Raw genomic sequence first — 19,363 nt, forward strand, 5'->3', positions numbered from 1 at the left:
ACCTGTATTTCACTCAGATGTGTGATTGTGAACACAGATCTGCAGGCTATATGAACCGTACGCACCTTCGCGAAGTCAAAGTACCAGGTAACTTATTTGGCGCCGGCCTCGCGACATAAGGCACAAGATGGCGCGGGCGTGCCTGCCGCGCTGGCCTGCGTCTCTCTACGTTGGCTGAGGGGGAGTCCCCGCTTACGTCTAGGAGAAGGCAGTTCCTCGAAGAGCAGCAGCTGGGTGGGGAGGAGTAGCGCCCTTCCGCGACGGGGCCGCGTCCATTATGCAAGTCGGGTCGCGGAGCTTGGCCTATGTAGACGTCGGCAGGAGCCCGAGAGATTGGTTGCCTGCAGCAACGCCACCACGGCAGGGCGGTGCAAACACGAGGACGTATCCGGTAAGCATCGCATTCAGTGCTGCGAAACTGATTTTAACCCGTGGTGCAAATCCCCTAGATTAAGACAGATTTCGCCCGTGGATACATTCGTGAATCTGAATTCAGCCAGTGGTTATAGAGCGGCGGTGGATGTGACCTCCGTGAGTTACGCATGTTGTTGTTGTGTCGTCAGTCCAGAGACTGGTTTGATGCAGCTCTCCATGCTATTCTATCCTGTGCGAGCTTCTTCATCTCCCAGTACCTACTGCAACCTACATCCTTCTGAATCTGCTCAGTGTATTCATCTCTTGGTATCCCTCTACGATTTTTACCCTCGACGCTGCCCTCCGATACTAAACTGCTGATCCCATGATGCCTCAGAATATGTCGTACCAACCGATCCCTTCTTCTAGTCAAGTTGTGCCACAAATTTCTCTTCTCCCCAATTCTATTCAATACCTCCTCATTAGTTATGTGATCTACCCATCTAATCTTCAGCATTCTTCTGTAGCGCCACATTTCGAAAGCTTCTATTCTCTTCTTGGCCAAACTACTTATCGTCCACGTTTCACTTCCGTACATGGCTACACTCCATGCAAATACTTTCAGAAACGACTTCCTGACACTTAAATCTATACTCCATGTTAACAAATTTCTCTTCTTCAGAAACGCTTTCCTTGCCATTGCCAGTCTACATTTTATATCCTCTCTACTTCGACCATCATCAGTTATTTTGCTCCACAAACAGCAAAACTCATTTACTACTTTAAGCATCTCATTTCTTAATCTAATTTCCTCAGCATCACCTGATTTAACTTGACTACATTCCATTATTCTCGTTTTGCTTTTGTTGATGTTCATCTTATATCCTCCTTTCAAGACACTGCCCATTCCGTTCAGCTGCTCTTCCAGGTCCTTTGCTATCTCTGACAGAATTACAATGTCATCGGCGAACCTGAAAGTTTTTATTCCTTCTCCATGGATTTTAATTCCTACTCAAAATTTTTCTTTTGTTTCTTTCACTGCTTGCTCAATATACAGACTGAATAACACTGGGGATAGGCAACAACCCTTTCTAACTCCCTTCCCAACCTCTCCTTCCCTTTCATGCCCCTCGACTCTTATAACTGCCATCTGGTTTCTGTACAAATTGTAAATAGCCTTTCGCTCCCTGTATTTTACCCCTGCCACCTTCAGAATTTGAAAGAGAGTATTCCAGTCAACATTGTCAAAAGCTTTCTCTAAGTCGACAAATGCTAGAAACGTAGGTTTGCCTTTCCTTAATCTATTTTCTAAGATAAGTCGTAGGGTCAGTATTGCCTCACGTGTTCCACCATTTCTACGGAATCCATACTGATCTTCCCCGAGGTCAGCTTCTATCAGTTTTTCCATTCGTCTGTAAATAATTCGTGTTAGTATTTTGCAGCCGTGGCTTATTAAACTGATAGTTCGGTAATTTTCACATTTGTGAACACCTTCTTTCTTTATGATTGGAATTATTATATTCTTCTTGACGTCTGAAGGTATTTCGCCTGTCTCATACATCTTGCGCACCAGATGGTACAGTTTTGTCAGGGCTGGCTCTCCCAAGGCTGTCAGTAGTTCTAATGGAATGTTGTCTACTCCCGGGGCCTTGTTTCGACTTAGGTCTTTCAGTGCTCTGTCAGACTCTTCACGCAGTGTCATATCTCGTAAATCAGGATTAAAAATAAGTGAGAGTGTGACGTCTTCTCGGGACTAGAACTGATTCCTCTTAAGTGAGCCCACTGGGGCGTTTTGTTTATTTCGAATCAAGTACGCAGAATTTATGGACTCTTTCATCTCAGGCTATTAATCGGTAAAGTAAGACACGACACCGGACTGATTGCTGAAGCGTGCACATGTGAAATTTTGAGCCTGTTAATTACTAGTAGCAGATTATTTGGTGTTCAATCATTACTGCCGGTTATATGTATTGTTCAATTAACAATGCGTCATTGCTTTCTTGTAATGCATGTGTGTTGGTCTTTGCCCACTGTTCTCATGACTTATAATTACCGCACCTGAAAAATTATTAGGTTTCCAGTTACATTAGTTGGGTTCTTGGCATATTGTTAATTACCCTTTCCCTTCTGTTTTCATTCTTAGTGTTCATATAATTCAAAGGGCTCTGAGTGAAAGATACCTTTCGTGTTTACATATTCTTTTATAGTTTTTAGGTGGTTTTATAATTCAGACATGTGGTGTCACCGCTAGACACCACACTTGCTAGATGGTAACTTAACTCGGCCGCGGTCCTGTAGTACATGTCGGACCCGCGTGTCGCCACTGTGTAATCGCAAACCTAGCGCCACCACATGGCAGGTCACAAGACACGGACTAGACCTCGCCCAGTTGTACGGACGACATTGCTTGCGACCAGACGTACGAAGCCTTCCTCTCATTTGCCGAGAGACAGACAGATAGAATAGCCTTCAGCTTAGTCCATAGCTACGACCTAGCAAGGCGCCATTTGTATCAGTGCTTATAGCGTACTAATATTCAAGAGAGATGTATTCCAACAAGAGAATTAAAGATAAGTATTAAAACGCTACGTACTTTTCTTCTTATTCATTAATAAGTCTCATGTTCCAGAACTTCAAGCCCGTCTGCGTTAGTTTAGCGTGCACCTAGCTACCTCATTGTGTCTATGCTGTATGAAATAGACACAACAAGACAGTTCAGTGTGTAAGGTCTCTTTTAAATTTGCTGCAAATTGGTATCACTGACATTCTTAGAATTGTTTATGGCAACGTTGATAATACAATTAGGTATTTGGACCTTAAAAATTGTGTATTTTGGTACAAACATTAACGTTATCTTCTAGCAACTAACCACTTCCAGATTTTCGCTTGCTGCACCATTTCACTATCGTTATGCTTGCGTATAAATGTGAGTATTGCTGTTTCTTTAAGTTCATTTTCCCCTACTTTCAGGGAACTCAGCCCTCCTGTAATTTTTTTCCTCAGTTGAAGGTATTTACCATTCTGCTTTGTCTTACTCATCACCATCCGGTTTCATGGTTCTACCTGTGGACGCAGCGGCAGTGTCGGATATGTTGTTCACAGCTTATGAAAAGGCACATTTTCCTTGCTGGAATGTTTGGCCAGTCAGCCCACCAGGTCATCCATGTGGGGTGGTTCTCAAGCAAGCAACTAAATAGAGCTTGCAATACAGTTGTTTAGTTTCCATGTTAATTTATTCTATGAAAGTTAACTGAGAAATTTTGAAATTGATATGCAGGTTGTTAGGAGTATAAGTGCAGAATTGTGATAATTGGTACTTTAATATGTACCCGCTTAAGTGTGTTGTATCTTCTGTGCGTCTAACGGTCTTCCCCCAAACATGTCACATAATTGACTACCATATGTTTTCTGCACGATCGTAACTGTACCACTCAGTGGACATTACCTGTCAGTGTAGACTAGCCGTTTTGCGTCTACGTATCCACACTTCAGTATCTGACCTTCTACCCAGGGAAAATAAGCATTAATGTCTTGCTATTGGCACATTTACTTGGAGGTACTAACCAACTATAATTATTAGTCTCTAAATGAAGTAAATACTGATGTAATGTTATTCAGTATACTGTCCTCAGTCACCAATAAAAGTACTTCCAGGTATGAATATTAACAATAGTGCTTCGTAACTTAGATGGAGACATACAGTACCAATCGCTGTCGCCAGTTCAGTATGAGGTCATAACCATAAAGAAACCGCTGATTTCGCTGTCACTGATTACGAATTCGATGGAAAAGGCGTCGCGGTCACACACTATCTGTAAGCGAACAGTGTCGTAATTATGCCGTATAACAGCCGCCACAACATAACAACCAGAGCAAAGTTCCAGCCAGAAGGAAAGTTCAACCGCTACGTCCCTCCAAACCACCGCCTCGAATTATCACCAGCCGACAGCAGGAATCATGAGATTGAGAGCTATACTGAGATTAACATTGTATACTAAAAAAGACTTTTAACAACTATCCTGTATGTTATTGGTTTCCTTTTGTACATTTGTCTACATGTAGCTGAATGTTTTTTCTTCCATTTGTGATGTGAAACTGAAGATAAGGGTTCGCTTACAGCAGAGTAACTGGCTGCCTTCATGATTCATGGCCTGGAATACCATTTGTTTTCGTAATAGGTTGAAGCGTGACTGGAGGATACACGCGTCCTCTGTTTCACAAGTATATTAAGTGGGTCTAGGACTCAACTGTCCCCAAAAAGCCAGCCCAGTCTCATTTCCTTATTACCACCGTATCTACTTCCTTAGTCTGACATCGGAGTTATACTGTACCGTCTCCAACCATAGAACCTGGAAAATCTCAGCTTGATCCACGTTTGTCTCTCTTCTTGTACTTAGCTTCTCACGTGCCTAAGACGGATTACCTCAAATCCTGCGTCATCCACAATAAGACTGAGACTCAATGTATATTGCGACCTGTATTTTCCTATTGCGCTTACAATTGGATTTTTAGGCCTAAGGTTTATACGCGAGAATCGTACGAAAAGAATAACATAAATTTCCTTTTCATTTCTTTCATTGTATATAGCGTTAAAACCAACCAGCCTTGTGTGATAAGTGTGTATGTTGCCGCAGATTACTTAAACAGGGAATGGTTTGCGAAAATTGCAAGTTATGGACTCAGGAAAAAGGGAATTGGGTGACCAGTGAGGTTCTTCCATGGAATAATTGTAGGTTACGCCACAAAGACCGGAAAATCGGGGAACAGGAGGCGAAGATTGGTGCCCTTCAGGCAGAGTTAGAAAACACGAAATTTGAATTACAACAGCTAAAGGCGGAAAAAGAGAAGGGGTGCTGTGGAAGAGGTAGCAAATTAGCAAATTCGAAACTCTGTTTGGCAGTATATTTCGCTTGCTATCGGAATTAGAGTAGTAAGAGCCTCATATAGATGAAGAGAAAACTATGTTAAAGCCGAACAGTGCTAACAAACTTACAGATGAGTCAAGTAAAAAAAGAACGCACCAAAACAGTGACATATTCCGAAAATTTAACCTATGCCGTTGCGGCCTGCCTAACCACACCCATGGAAATACGGCATATTCGGAAATAAGAGAAAACAGCCAAATACTTTTCAAGGCAGAATATGAATGTCACTGCTGCTCGTTCCAGTCGCACCAATTTGGGCTGTGTTCTTTGGTTCCTACCTGCCGACACCCTCGGAAGAAAAGGATCCAAATATTTGTGACAACCTACACTGAAGAGCCAAAGAAACTGGTACACCTGCCAAATAGCGTATAAGACCCCCGCGAGCACGTAGAAGTGCGGCAACACGACGTGGCATGGATTCGGCTAATGACTGAAATAATACTGGAGGGAACTGACATCATGAGTCCTGCAGGACTGTCCGTAAATCCGTATGAGCATGAGGAGGTGGAGATCTTTTCTGAACAGACGTTGCAAGGCATCCCAGATATGCTCGGTGATAATCATGTCTGAGGAGTATGATGGCCAGCGGAAGTTTTTAAACTCATAAGAGTGTTCTGGAGGTGTGAGGTGTCGCATTGTCATGCTGGAATTGCCCAAGTCCGTCGGAATGCACAATGGACATGAATGGATGTAGGTGATCAGACAGGATGCTTACGTACGTGTCATCTGTCAGAGTCGTATCTACACGTATCAGGGGTCCCATATCACTCCAACTGCACACGACCCACACAATTACAGAGCCTGCACCAGCTTGAACAGTCCCCTATGCAGAGTCCATGGATTCCTGAGGTTGTCTCCATACCCGTACACGTCCATCCGCTCGATACAATTTCAACCGAGGCTCGTCCTATCGGGCAACATGTTTCCAGTCATCAACAGTCCAGTGTCTGTATTGACAGGCCCAGGCGAGGCGTAGTGTAGTGTAGTTATCAAGGGCACACGAGTGGGCCATCGGCTCCGAAAGCCTATATCGATGATGTTTCGTTGAATGTTTCGCACGCTGACACTTCTTGATGGTCCAACATTGAAATCTGCAACAATTTGCAGAAGGGTTGCACTTCTATCACGTTCAAAAATTCTCTTCAGTCGTCGTTGGTCCCGTTCTTGCAGGATCTTTTTCCGTCCGCAGCGATGTCGGAAATCTGATGTTTTACTGGATTCCTGATTTTCACGGTACACTCGTGAAATGGTCGTTAAGGGAAAATCCCCACTGTCTCCCATCGTTCGTGCGCCGGCTATAACACCACGTTCAAACTCACTTAAATTTTGATAACCTGCCATTGTAGCAGTAGTAAACAATCTAACAACTGCGCCAGACACTTGTTGTTTTATATAGGCGTTACCGACCGCAGCGCCGTATTCTGCCTGTTTACATATCTCTGTATTTGAATACGCATATCTGTAACAGTTTCTTTGGGGTTTCATTGTAGATTACATGTGTTGGTATAATTTTGTCTGTTACTACAAAGTATGTATAGTAATTTAAAACATTAACCATCCCTATTTGTGTGTTCGTGTGACAAAAAAGTAATGTTGCTATTGGCTGATTAGACCTTGTGTTCTGTGCTTTGACTCTGTGCTGCGATTGGCTGACGAGATCACCTGTCCTGTTCTGAGAGAGCTGACAAAAGCATATCGTGCATCGCAATCTCGATTTCACTGTTTCCGAAGTTAAGGTGCTGTATTTGGTTGATTTGGTATTTATATCTGCGTATTACGAAATTATGCAGTTGCAATGAAACGTTGCATTAAATATCTCTCCATAACATGTTTTTAGAGTAGTATGTTGCAGCAAAGTGGTAGGAAGTGTGATGCGGTATATAATATCACTAACAACACAATAAAAAGTTTTGGTCCCATAACAATTAACGTTGTTAGTCACTTATCATTAATTCAGGGTGCTTTCCCTGAAATACTGAAATTTGCCATTGTTAGGCATCGCTATAAAAAGGGTGACTCCACAGATGTCAAGTCAACACTACTACATAATTTTCTAACATTTCTGAGCAGGTGATGTACACCTGTCTGTGTAGTAATAGGATACTTAGTCAATCAGTTTGGATTTCAAGAGTTCTATTAAGTCAGCGAATTTTACATTTACTGAGTACATAGTAAGATCTTTGAATGATAAATCACCAGCTGGGATCTTTCGTGACGTATCAAAGGTATTAGTTTGTGTGAGTCATAAAATTCTATTAGAGCAATTAAGTTTTTATGGAATGTGCGTGACATAGTTCTCATTTTAGAAACGGAGTGCAGAAAGTTGACTTAGGCTATTCTAGTAAGACAATGAGGGACGCCAAATCATCTGCATCGAGAGAAATTATAATGGGAGTCCCACAGGCTTGTATCATTAGCCCACTACTGTTCTTGCTTTATGTTAAGGAATTGCCGTTTTGTTTGAATCAGGAAATCTGCCTGCAGATGTGTCGAGCGTTATTGTAAAGCCGAGCAAAGAAGCATCAACAGAGAAAGTAATAAATGACGTTTTATGCAATTTTGTCATATGATGACATGGTTGGAGACCTTCGATGTTATTTGAAAACAAATATTGATGGTGTTGAGACAGCAACCAGCCACAAATTTATTTTAAGTTCCTTCATTCAAAAGGTACCACTACCGGTTCCCAATCATTACAATTCATCGTCAGACGGCTTTCATGATTTCATTAGAACTTGTGGTGCGTTTTTTATTGATTAGTTGTCGTGAAATGTTGATCTGAAGTATTTGTTTTCATAATTTGAGTTTTCTAATGAGAGCATGAAAGCCGTCTGACGATGAATTGTAATTATTCGAAACCGGTAATTATACCTTTTGAATAAAAGAACGTAAAATAAATTTGTGGCTGGTTGCGGTCTCAACACCATCAATAATGATGTTTTTGTGAAAGTATGTGGTGTAAAACCATTCAGTTATTTACTTTCTGGGCCACTATTCTTATTTGCATACAGTGCATATCTCTGAGTGGACTGTCAACATGACAGTCTCTACACAGTCCAAAACTTGAATAGTGCGTTCCAAACGAGCTCTTTCTGGAGCTCAGTTCTGTCTTTCGAACCGTAAAATGTCATTGTTGTATTTTTGTGAAAAATCATTGATATTGTTGTGCGACTCACATTACCCATTTTCTTCACAAAGAGGTGTGCTTATAATTGTACTCTAGTAAGTACAGCAAACGAGTGGACTTGAAAAAGTAAATTACACATTATAATGGCAGCCCAAGTAACTTTCATTAAATGCTGGATTATACTTCGAAGTGTAAGTCACATGATGCTGGTGCTATTTTGCAACATAGTCAACCAAGTCTCTGTAAACGACGATCGGAATGTTCTACCGGTCGTTCAATTTCTGGATTATTATTTATTCTTGTCAGAAGTACCAGGTCACAGACTGTGCTGATTTAAAAAATTACATGTTTGTATACATGAGTAATTCAAAGACTGATAAACGTAATAAAATGAACACATAGGGAAAAAAAGAGTAAGAAATCAATATTTACATAATACACACAATGGTAAGAAATCAATATTTGCATAATATACACAGTAGTAATAAATCAATTTTACATAATATACATATTTATACTAGTTGTGTCCAGTATTTGGCAACGTTGACTGCGTTGCTATAAGCCAAGGCCAGTTCCAGTCCTGTACAAGCGTATGGGCAGAGACGACACTTCAGGAGATGGCTTTTAGGTTGTTCATCTGCACACACACACAATGTATCTCCGCTTTGTGCGATGCTCCATTTCTTCAAGTTGTCCTTCGTTCTTGCAAAGCCAGAGCGCGGTCTGTTCAAGGACTTCCATGTGCACCACCCTTCTTGGTGACCAGGTGGCAGAGTTTCTTCAGTTACGTCTCACTTTGGGTGGACAGGATGTCTTTTTATTCCACAGTTCAACCCTGGCTATACTTTGCTCTCTGTCAATTGGAACAGAAGACTGTATAAAGTTCTTCCTGGACTTCAGTCGAGGTGGTGGTGACTGATGTTCGTGTAAGGGGTGGGCTGGGTAATTGCATACCTTTAGCCTCTCGTTGCTAGCAGCCATCTCGCGTCTGATATCGGGTGGGGCTATACCTGCAAGTGTATACAGCTTCTGTATTGGCGTTGGCTTCAGACAGCTTGTGACCAGCCTGCAGGTTTCGCTCAGGCCGGTGTCCACTTATTTTGCACGTGCAGAATTGTACCACACTGGAGCGGCATATTCGGCAGCGGAGTAGCAGAGTGCCAGAGCAGTTGTTCTTACTGTCTGGGGGTGGGCACCCCATCCAGAAACAGTCTCTTTGCCCAGTAGGCAATTTCGTGATGAAACCTTGGCTTTAAGGTTGGCGCAGTGTGCCATGAAGGTCACAGAGCGGTCCAGGGTAACACCAAGGTAAACTGTAGCACTGCAGTGTTCCAACTCCTTTCCATTCCAGTTCACATGCAGCTGTCAGAAGCACATGTTTTAGTTTTTGATGGGTTTGGCTTGAGATGATTTTCCTCATAATTTTCTGAGAGTCTTCAGAACAGCAGTGAGATTTTCTTCTACTGTCTCAAAATTATTACCCTGAGTTGCCAATGCCAGGTCGTCTGCACATATAAAGCTTCTTGTGTGGAGAGGAAGTGGTTGGTCATTCGTGTAGATATTAAACAACATTGGTGCTAAGACACTGCCTTGCGGGAGCCCATTCTTTTGTATTCTCCATCTCCTCCGCCTGCCTTGAAATTCTACAAAGAATCGTCGATTCTGCAACAGGGTGGCAACGATTTGCGTAAGCCTGAAGTCCATAGTAAGATCGTAAATGTTCCGTAGGATGATTTGATGTTGTAGAGTATCATGGGCTGAAGAGAGATCGACAAAGGCCACTCCAGTGATACTTCCGAGCTGAAAACCATCGTCTATGTGCTGTGTCAGGTTGGTTGGTTGGTTGCTTGGGGAAGGAGACCAGACACCGTGGTCATCGGTCTCATCGGATTAGGGAAGGATGGGGAAGGAAGTCGGCCGTGCCCTTTCAGAGGAATCATTCCGGCATTTGCCTGGAGTGATTTAGGGAAATCACGGAAAACCTAAATCAGGATGGCCGGACGCGGGATTGAACCGTCGTCCTCCCGAATGCGAGTCCAGTGTCTAACCACTGCGCTACCTCGCTCGGTGCTGTGTCAGGTTAAGGGTCTGTGTACAGCAGTTCTTTCCTGGCCTGAATCCAGCTTGCTCTGGGATAGGAAGAGGTTCGACCAGTAGTGTTACGCGTTTCAATAACAGTCTTTCGAAAACCTTTTAAAGATGGCACAGAAGTGATATTGGCCTGAAGTTCTTTGGGTCTGTTGGCTGATTTCCATGTTTCAGAACAGCAACAACTTTAGTCTTCCTCTAGATTTTAGGGATTTGGTACCGTTCCAGGCAGTTATTGAAGAGCTGTAGAATCCATTGCTTGGTAAGCTTTCCAAAGTGATGAATCTGCTCCATACACATATCATCTAGTCCGGCTGTCTTGCCTGTCTTACTCTTTTTTATGGCGTCTTCCAAGTCTTTGATAGTGAATGGGTTGGGCAAGTTAGATGGTTCTTGTTCGACATTTCTTTGAAGCTTAGATGGTCTTATTGTTTTATTCGTTTTTCCATTTATCAAGAGTTGATAAGCAATCTGGTTAGGTGTAATGTTGGAGTGCAAGGAGCCTTTCGTGGGTCATTGTTCAGAGATCTTATTAACTTCCAGGCCTCTCTGCTGTTTTTGCCATGTCCAGTTCTTCCATCAGCTTAACCCAGCATTCTCTTTTTATTTCGTCCATAGACTGAATTAGTTGACAGCCAGTTTTAATAATGTCCTCGCTAAATGGGTTGTCTTCAGAGAGGGAAATACATTCTTTTAACTTATCTGCTGTACTCTGGTCTAAGCCCTGTATATACTGAGACCTATAGCCTCTTGGAATTGACTTACGAGAGCATTCTTGCACAGCAGTAGTAAAAACATCATATTTCTGTGGGACAGGTTGGATGTCTGCTATCATTTCATCTAAGCATTTTGTGAATTTCGTCCAGTCCGCTTTTTTGAAGTTATATCTTCTCCTAAATGGGACAGATTGTGGGCGTCCTGCTGATACAACTTGGCACATGATGGGTCTGTGCTGTGTATTGGGTAGAGGTTCACAGAAACGCACTCTTTGGTCGCGGAATCATTCGAGAACTGCTGTGAACGTCCTTATCACTCTACTTTGGTTTGTCAACTGACTGCAGATCGTTGTCTGTGGTCCATGTCGATGGCCTTCCTTCCCAGTCGTATCACCCGCATCTGTGTGGCTTTGGTCAAACTGACTCCACCTTTTCCCTACTGCTGGATGCGACATTGCATTTGCTCCAGATACCGCCAGAACTTCATGGTTAATGAGAGTGCAATTCAGACGTAATGTTCACAAGAATCGTGTTGTCCCGTGTACTTCAGTTTTGGAGCAGAAACCAAGAACAATAGTGGGTCAATGATCGAACCCTGTGGGACTCCGATTGCAATTTCTCGCCGTGCAGATGGTGTGGCGTCCCTCTTTGTCTTACTAGAACATCCTAAGTTCACTTTCTGCATTCTGTTTCGTAACTGAGAACTAAATCAGGCATTTGCTGCAGTGCATATTCCATAAAAACTTCATTTGCCATGGCATTTCAGTCAAAAACTGTGGTGCACCCGTTATCCATATGGCAGCGGAACTGTCTGTGCAGAAAACCCAGAATATGTACTCTAGTCTGGCAGTGCACCGCTCTTGTTGTGCAATGCCCTTAACGAGGGACGCAATTGCAAATTACTTTCGGAAGTTCCTACGTAATATAAGAATAAATAAAGTACTAAACGTTGGTGGCTGCTACCAAGACCATCTTGAGGTTCCACGGATTCCCCTTTAGCTGTCCTTAACAAACCTGTACGATACAAGCGAACAAACGTGTTCATCCCAAATCCTAACGGAATGTTCTTTCACTTGCTACTTGCGAATACATGCACTTGAGTCATCGCTCTTGTCCTCTACTGTTGGTAATCCAAGCGAGGCAAAGCCACTGCGTCTTAAAACAGAATGAATGCCGTGGCCCGAGCGTAGCGGGCCAGGCAGCTTTGAAAACTACCCCCGCCCCCCAGCGTGGAACACAAACCTATTTGACGACACAGAAGTGTCCTGGCGTTTCCGAAGGGCGTGCAATTGGCAGTAACAACAATGTTTGTGGAAATGCTAGGTTGTGATTTACCTGTTACTATGCACTGTGTGCCAGAAAATGAAATCGCCAACAGAAATGTAAGTAAACGTATTAATATATTACCTAATCATGCTATTCACATAATGTACAAACTGTAACAGATTTAACCTTCCACACAGTTCTTTACCCCACTGGCACACACAGCAAATATACATAACCTATCAGCTGATGAATAAGTAACTGTATAATGCACCTTATGATGGCAGCATGCTGCTGAAATGCATTGTGCTAATAAAATATTAGTAAAAAGTGACTGCAGCAGTATAAATTATTCCACATAATCTTATGATCCAGTCGCAGACATCAAACAACATCCATATAACATGGATAAATTTAAAAAAATTATTTTCGTATTTCTGTGACGAAGAAAAGGAAGAAAATCCTTTGGTAAGTTTCCATTCCAATCGTTTACTATTAAAAATACGATGGGTTACAGGGTTCAACCAAAATTGCAACAGAATTGGCGATTTATTTTGTCTTAATTGTTAAATATTTCTCATTTGAACGAACATCATCTGTTATGAGAAACGGCTACATTTATCTTGTTGACTGGGTTAATTGTGCTTCTTTTGCCAAAACACAGTAGAAATTCAAAAACTCACCTTGCAATAGCTATTGCGACAGAATCTTAAAACAATGTCGTATTAAACAAGCAAAAGGCATCCAGAGAGGTCAAAAACTTACAGAAAACCTCATTGTGTCGATTTTTTGTAACACAAGAGCAGAAATTTCAGGTGTTTTCATATTAGCAGATTCTTTTTACAAGCTGCCAGTGACTTTTTAAAAATTACAATACGGGATTAAAAAAATTAAATAAAACGGTAGGTTCAGCTATATCGGCGTAGATAAGAAAGTTCCATATGTTAATCATAAGGAAAAATACTATTCCCGTTGTGTCCTATCATTTGCCAAAATCTTGTTTCGATATCTCTAATGGTTTAGGAGATATGAGGTATGCTACGAATATTTCATTCTCGCGCGCATGCGGTCAGAAGTGAATGTGCCACATAAAATCCATTTTCTCGAGACTGGAGACAGATAGAGACTTGCCAAGTCGACAGTTAAATTCAATATATTAGCTAAATTTCATTCAGAGTGACATATGATGTAATATGCACAAACGTAAAAGCGTAGGGATCCATATTTTCCACTGCAAACGTTTTCGCGCGTCGCGCTCTCCTTACTTAAATGCAAAAATCACGGTGAGTATGACCATTGGCGAGATGAGGGGCACTTCACCATGAAGCTGGCGTATAAAGCTATGTGCAGCGTAAAAATAAAATTTTTTTACCGAATACTTCCTGTAAAGTAGTGTGGGGAAAACTGCAAACCTAACGGAGAGCGCATGATGTTATACCCGTAATGGCACTGCAGAAAGCTACTACACACCGCTCAACTCAGGACACTACAATGTCGGTTCGCGTTCTGACATCATCGAGCGTTCTGCCCGTTCCCCGCCACGCTGCACGCAAGCCATAGCCTAGCACAGAAATAGTTCTTGAGCTTCTCAGAGGAAAAAAAAAAAGAATTATTTGCCAGTTATTGTGGTCTTGAGTTGCAGAGCTGAGTGACACATGTGGCATATCAGGCATATCAAACGATACTGGCGAACATCAGTGGGTTTTAGAGGATGTCATGAGTAACAAATTGAAGATAGAAACCCGTGTCCGGAAACATCATCCGACAACGCTACAGATCATCGAAGTTATAGGCTCCGGCACTTGCCTCGGCAGCAAAATATGACTTTGTGCGGATCGTAGGCGGAACGTCTGATAAAGTTGTTTGTTATTCAGTGAACGCAACTGGCTGCCTTGATTGCCAGTACAGAAGATGGTTCTAGCTGCAGTGTAGACAGGCCTTGTCTTTTAAGAATACGATGCTCGTTGCCTCATTGGATGACGGTTTTGGGACTAGGTTTCTACTTGCAATTTATTGTTCTCCGACATACATGGAAGATTTCAGAACGTTCCAGGAGGAAAGAAAACTGCGGATGGGGACTTGTGTCCGAAACTGTCATCCACCGAGGCAACAGAGCATCGCAATCATAGGCGTCAAGAGCATCCTACGAAGCTGCTAGCTCCATTTTCTCCATTGGCGATCGTCGCAGTCAGTCGCTATGGAAACTTGTGGTAAGGCCGTATGGGACCAAACTGCTGAGTTCATCGGTCCCTAAGCTTACACACTACTTAATCTACACTCATGCTCATAAATTAAGGATAACTGCAGAACGTAGTGCCACACAACGTGGCACTACACAAAACTGGCGCTAATACCATAGGCATACAGATCTGAAAGTCCACGGTATTGGTGGTAAGTTGAGAAAAATGTCCCGAAACATATGTGCTACAAAACACCACTGTTTCCTGCACATGTACGCCGACATCAATATGGATATGACCACCATGTATACGTACACAGGCCGCAAAACGGTTGGCATATTCTGGATCAGGTGGTCGAGCAGCTGTTGAGGTATAGCCTCCCATTCTTGCACCAGTGCCTGTCGGAGTTCCTGAAGTGTCCTAGGGGTTTGAAGGCGTGCAGCGATACGTCGGCCGAGAGCATCCCAGACGTCCTCGATGGGGTTTATGTCTGGAGAACAGGCAGGCCACTCCACTCGCCTGATATCTTCTGTTTCAAGGTACCCCTCCACGATGGCAGCTCGTTGGGTCCGTGCGTTATCATGCATCAGGAGGAAGGTGGGACCCACTGCAGCCCTGAAAGGCGGACATACTGGTGCAAAATGACGTCCCGATACACCTGACCTGTTACAGTTCCTCTGTCAAAGACATGCAGGGGTGTACGTGCGCCAATCATAATCCCACCCCACACGATCAAACCACGATCAGGTCCCTTTCAAGGACAGTAAGGGGTTGGTATCTGGTTCCTGGTTCACGCCCGGCGAGAATCACTGCTCAGACTATACCTGGACTCGTCTGTGAACATAAACTGGGACCACTGTTGCAATGACCATGTACTGTGTTCCTGACATCAGGCTTTACTGGATCTCCTGTGACCAGGGGTCAGTGGAATGCATCTTGCAGGTCTCCGGGTGAATAAACCATGTCTGTTCAGTCGTCTGTAGACTGTGTGCCTGGAGACAACTGTGTCAGTGGCTGCAGTAAGGTCCCGAGCAAGGCTACCTGCAGTACTCCGTGACCGTCTGCGGGCACTGATGGTGAGATATTGGTCTTCTTGTGGTGTTGTACACTGTGGACGTCCCGTACTGTAGCGCCTGGACACGCTTCCTGTCTGCTGGAATCATTGCCATAATCTTGAGATCACACTTTGTGGCACATGGAGGGCCCGTGCTACGACCTGCTGTGTTTCACCAGCCTCCAGTCGCCCTAGTATTCTACTCCTCATAACGTCATCAATATGTGTGCTGCCACGTTCCACTTCAAGGTAGTGTGCTATGTTTCCTGGCGTGAAAATTATGGCAGGAATTGAGACGAATGGAACCCCAAATAAGAAGAAAACTGCTCACAATAAATATTCTGTTGGCGATACACACAAATGTGTTATTAACAAGCATGTTCTAAGATATTAAGAACAACTACTTCACAGTTTCTGTTGCACAGAAGTGGGCCTCAACGGTGACTGTAAAACTCCGAGATAAATTATTCTTTCCTTGGGATTTCGTTTTAAAAGGTGCCTAGATAAACGAGACATTATGTGCGTCCGCAGCTCGTGGTCGTGCGGTAGCGTTCTCGCTTCCCCGCCCGGGTTCCCGGGTTCCCGGGTTCGATTTCCGGCGGGATCGGGGATTTTCTCTGCCTCGTGATGACTGGGTGTTGTGTGCTGTCCTTAGGTTAGTTAGGTTTAAGTAGTTCTAAGTTCTATGGGACTGATGACCATAGATGTTAAGTCCCATAGTGCTCAGAGCCAGCCATTATGTGCGAAATTAGCTTCAATGCAACTGAATTGAAAACTATATTTAAAAAAAGAAAAACATCAGAACTAAAGCGGCCAGTAGTTTCTTCCGACAAAAAGTGGATTCATACATATTACACCGTAAATATATTACTAGGAAAGTGATATTATGTGGGCACTATATCGTGGTAGATTTAGGTGTGGAGTGTTGGTTGCGTAAGATACAGGTAGCGATCGGGCCTGAGCTACCACTGTCAACCGCAGCGAACAGTGCGCTGTAGCCACAACCGAATGCTTTGTGCACTCCAATTTGCTTCGCAATGTGAATTTTTTTTATTAAAAAAAAACTTAGAAATGAATGAAGAGACTAATCCTGATACATAAAGGGTTTCGAATGTGAATTTCGTCACAAGAAAAGGAATCGGCGATCCCGATCACCGTTATGTCGGTTCTACTTTCGTGAAAGCGCAGAACGCGGACGTAGGATGGCAGCCCTTAGAGAGGGTTCCTCTCCCCTCGGACAGTCCAAGTTCTCGTTTGTTTACGGTTGCGGCTAACTGTCACGATATACTGTCCGCATAATAGTGTCCCACAGGTATCGGCAAACAAAAATGCCGGTCAGTGCTTAATTGTTATGATTTACAGAGCTTTGGTGAATAAATATGTAGCGTGTGACGTCACTGCACTTGTGAGAATACACTGCTACTTCCTCCTCTCTGTGTTTATCGAACGTAAATACGACACGTAAATACCCTGGACAATTCTTGAATTTGACGAATTCAGTTTTACAAAAATAAAACTTTTCATTGGAAATTGAACGCAACTGATTTAAAAATTAAATAATGATCGATGTAAAATGATAGCAGAATCGTTGTGATTTAGCGATTCTATCAATATTTTACCACCTTATTGTGTTTTCAGGCTGTTAACCCTAAATTCGTTTTTCATTATGTGAGATTCGTGCGTGTGACGTTCGAAGTGAAACACACTCACATCACTGAGCTTTTTTTATGATGGAAAACAATGAGCTACAGCATCATACAAAATTTGATACAAAATTTAAATATTATCAACACATCCTTCAAATTAATTACGTTAAGCAATTAATTAAAGAATGGAAACAACACAAGTCTACGTTTTGTATGCCCAAGAATATTTTTTAAACAACGTAAATTGTTACTTTTTGCCGAAAATTTTCTCTGTGCTGTGTTGATATACTGTTTGAACTGTTTTAATGTCAATCAGAGTAGTTGTACTGATACAACTGCTACAGAATATGTGCTAGCTGGAAATAAAAATTTGGGAAATGTGCATGTGATATTTGTTGGTGATATGAATGATTTATTCAGATTTGTTATAGATGATATGATTCGTCCCGATTTGTGTTAAGTAAACTTTATATGCAGGGTATTCACTAACACGTGGGAAACATCTTGGGAATGGACACAGGACATAAAAAGAAGCAATAAGTCCATATTACTTACTGTCAAATCCTACCAGTTTCTTAGTTTCAAATACTTTTTTGTTGCTACATGTTTGTTTAGTTTGTCTTTTTGGTTTTAAATTTCCAACTTTGGGGGCATTTAAGGACATATTGTATTCACTACCAACTGCAAATGTTTGCTTTGTCCGCCAGCGTGTTGAAGAGGGATTTCAGCAGATACAGCAGACACCAGGAATATGGGGGCGCGTAAGGAGTTGAGAAGCCTGTGTTGCAGCTATTGGCGGAGATTTTTAACATTTAATTTAGCCATCAGAAGATAACATCTGAAAAGGAAAAATACATGAACCAAGATGAAAATTTGAAAACCAAAAACAAAAAATAAGGAAACGTGTAACAACAATAAATAAATAAAAATAAAAATTGACCGTCCTTAAATATTAAATTTTTTGCTTCTTTTCAAGTCGTAAATCGATTCCCCCGTTCCCCATCTTTTTTTAATACTCTGTATAAGGTAAAGACGCAAAGTACAACAAATGTTGTCAGTAGACTCAATACTACACCTTCACTTATTATGGAAGATACGATTATAGGGGGTACCAAGCGAAATTTCTGACTGGACTGAGGATTTCTTGGTAGGCAGGACGCAGTATATTATCTTTGAAGGAGAGTCGTCGACAGATGTAAAAGTAACTTCTGTTGTGCCCTGGAGAACTGTCGGGACTCTGGTTCATGATGTGTATTAAAGACTTTGTAGACAGCATTAGTAGAAACGACAGACTTTTCATATAATATGATTATCTCCAATGGAGTATTGTCTGGATGGACGCACACCATGCCGTGAAGGCTCACTTACAAAGTTTCAGAACCCAGCTGTAAGTGAGGAACCTCTGAACACACGAAGGCGAGCTGAAAAACGATGCATAGGAATCATTTATGTGCAAAGTCTGAAAGCTTTTTATATAAAGCAAACGTTATTAACTTTCTACATCCTTATCCTATATATTCATTTCTCGCCATAGCCACGTTGGCGACGAACACATTTCTCCCAGCGAGAGACCAGTTTGTTGATGTCGTCACTGTAGAATGTCTTGCTTTGGTGACGGAGCCACAACCTCAGCTACGCTTGCGTCGCTTCGTCACTATCAAAGTGAAGTCGTCGAAGGTGTTCTTTAAGTTTTGGAAGCAAATGGAAATCGGATTGGGTCAAGTCAGGACTGGATGGAGAAGGATGATGATAGTGAGCGCAAGGCGTCGGATCGTTGCAGATGTCGCGGCGCTCGTGTGCGGTCCAGCATTGTCGTGCTGAAGGAGAGGGTGCGCCATGTATGGGCGAGCTCTTCCAATGCGAAACTCGATTATAGCACGTTTTATCTCACGCACCGATATACTTACTTTGCACATCGCTATGTTACACTCAATTCGGAACGGTCTAGCGGCAGAGGGGTGCAAATATGTAGGCATGAAGAATAAAGATGTAGATTGTTAATAGCGGTCG

At 42.6% G+C, this 19,363-nt stretch overlaps 1 protein-coding gene across 1 annotated transcript in view; it reads left to right on the forward strand.

The window, feature by feature from the left end:
- The first annotated feature begins 292 nt into the window (after positions 1 to 292).
- Positions 293 to 19,363, forward strand: part of LOC126236791 (toll-like receptor 2) — a 162,932-nt gene continuing 143,861 nt past the window's right edge. The window contains exon 1 of the mRNA XM_049946378.1: positions 293 to 391. The gene's annotated coding sequence lies outside the window, so the exon portion shown is untranslated. The remainder of the gene's footprint in view (positions 392 to 19,363) is intronic.

Source organism: Schistocerca nitens, chromosome 2 (assembly GCF_023898315.1).
Source record: "Schistocerca nitens isolate TAMUIC-IGC-003100 chromosome 2, iqSchNite1.1, whole genome shotgun sequence".
NCBI lineage: Eukaryota > Metazoa > Arthropoda > Insecta > Orthoptera > Acrididae > Schistocerca > Schistocerca nitens.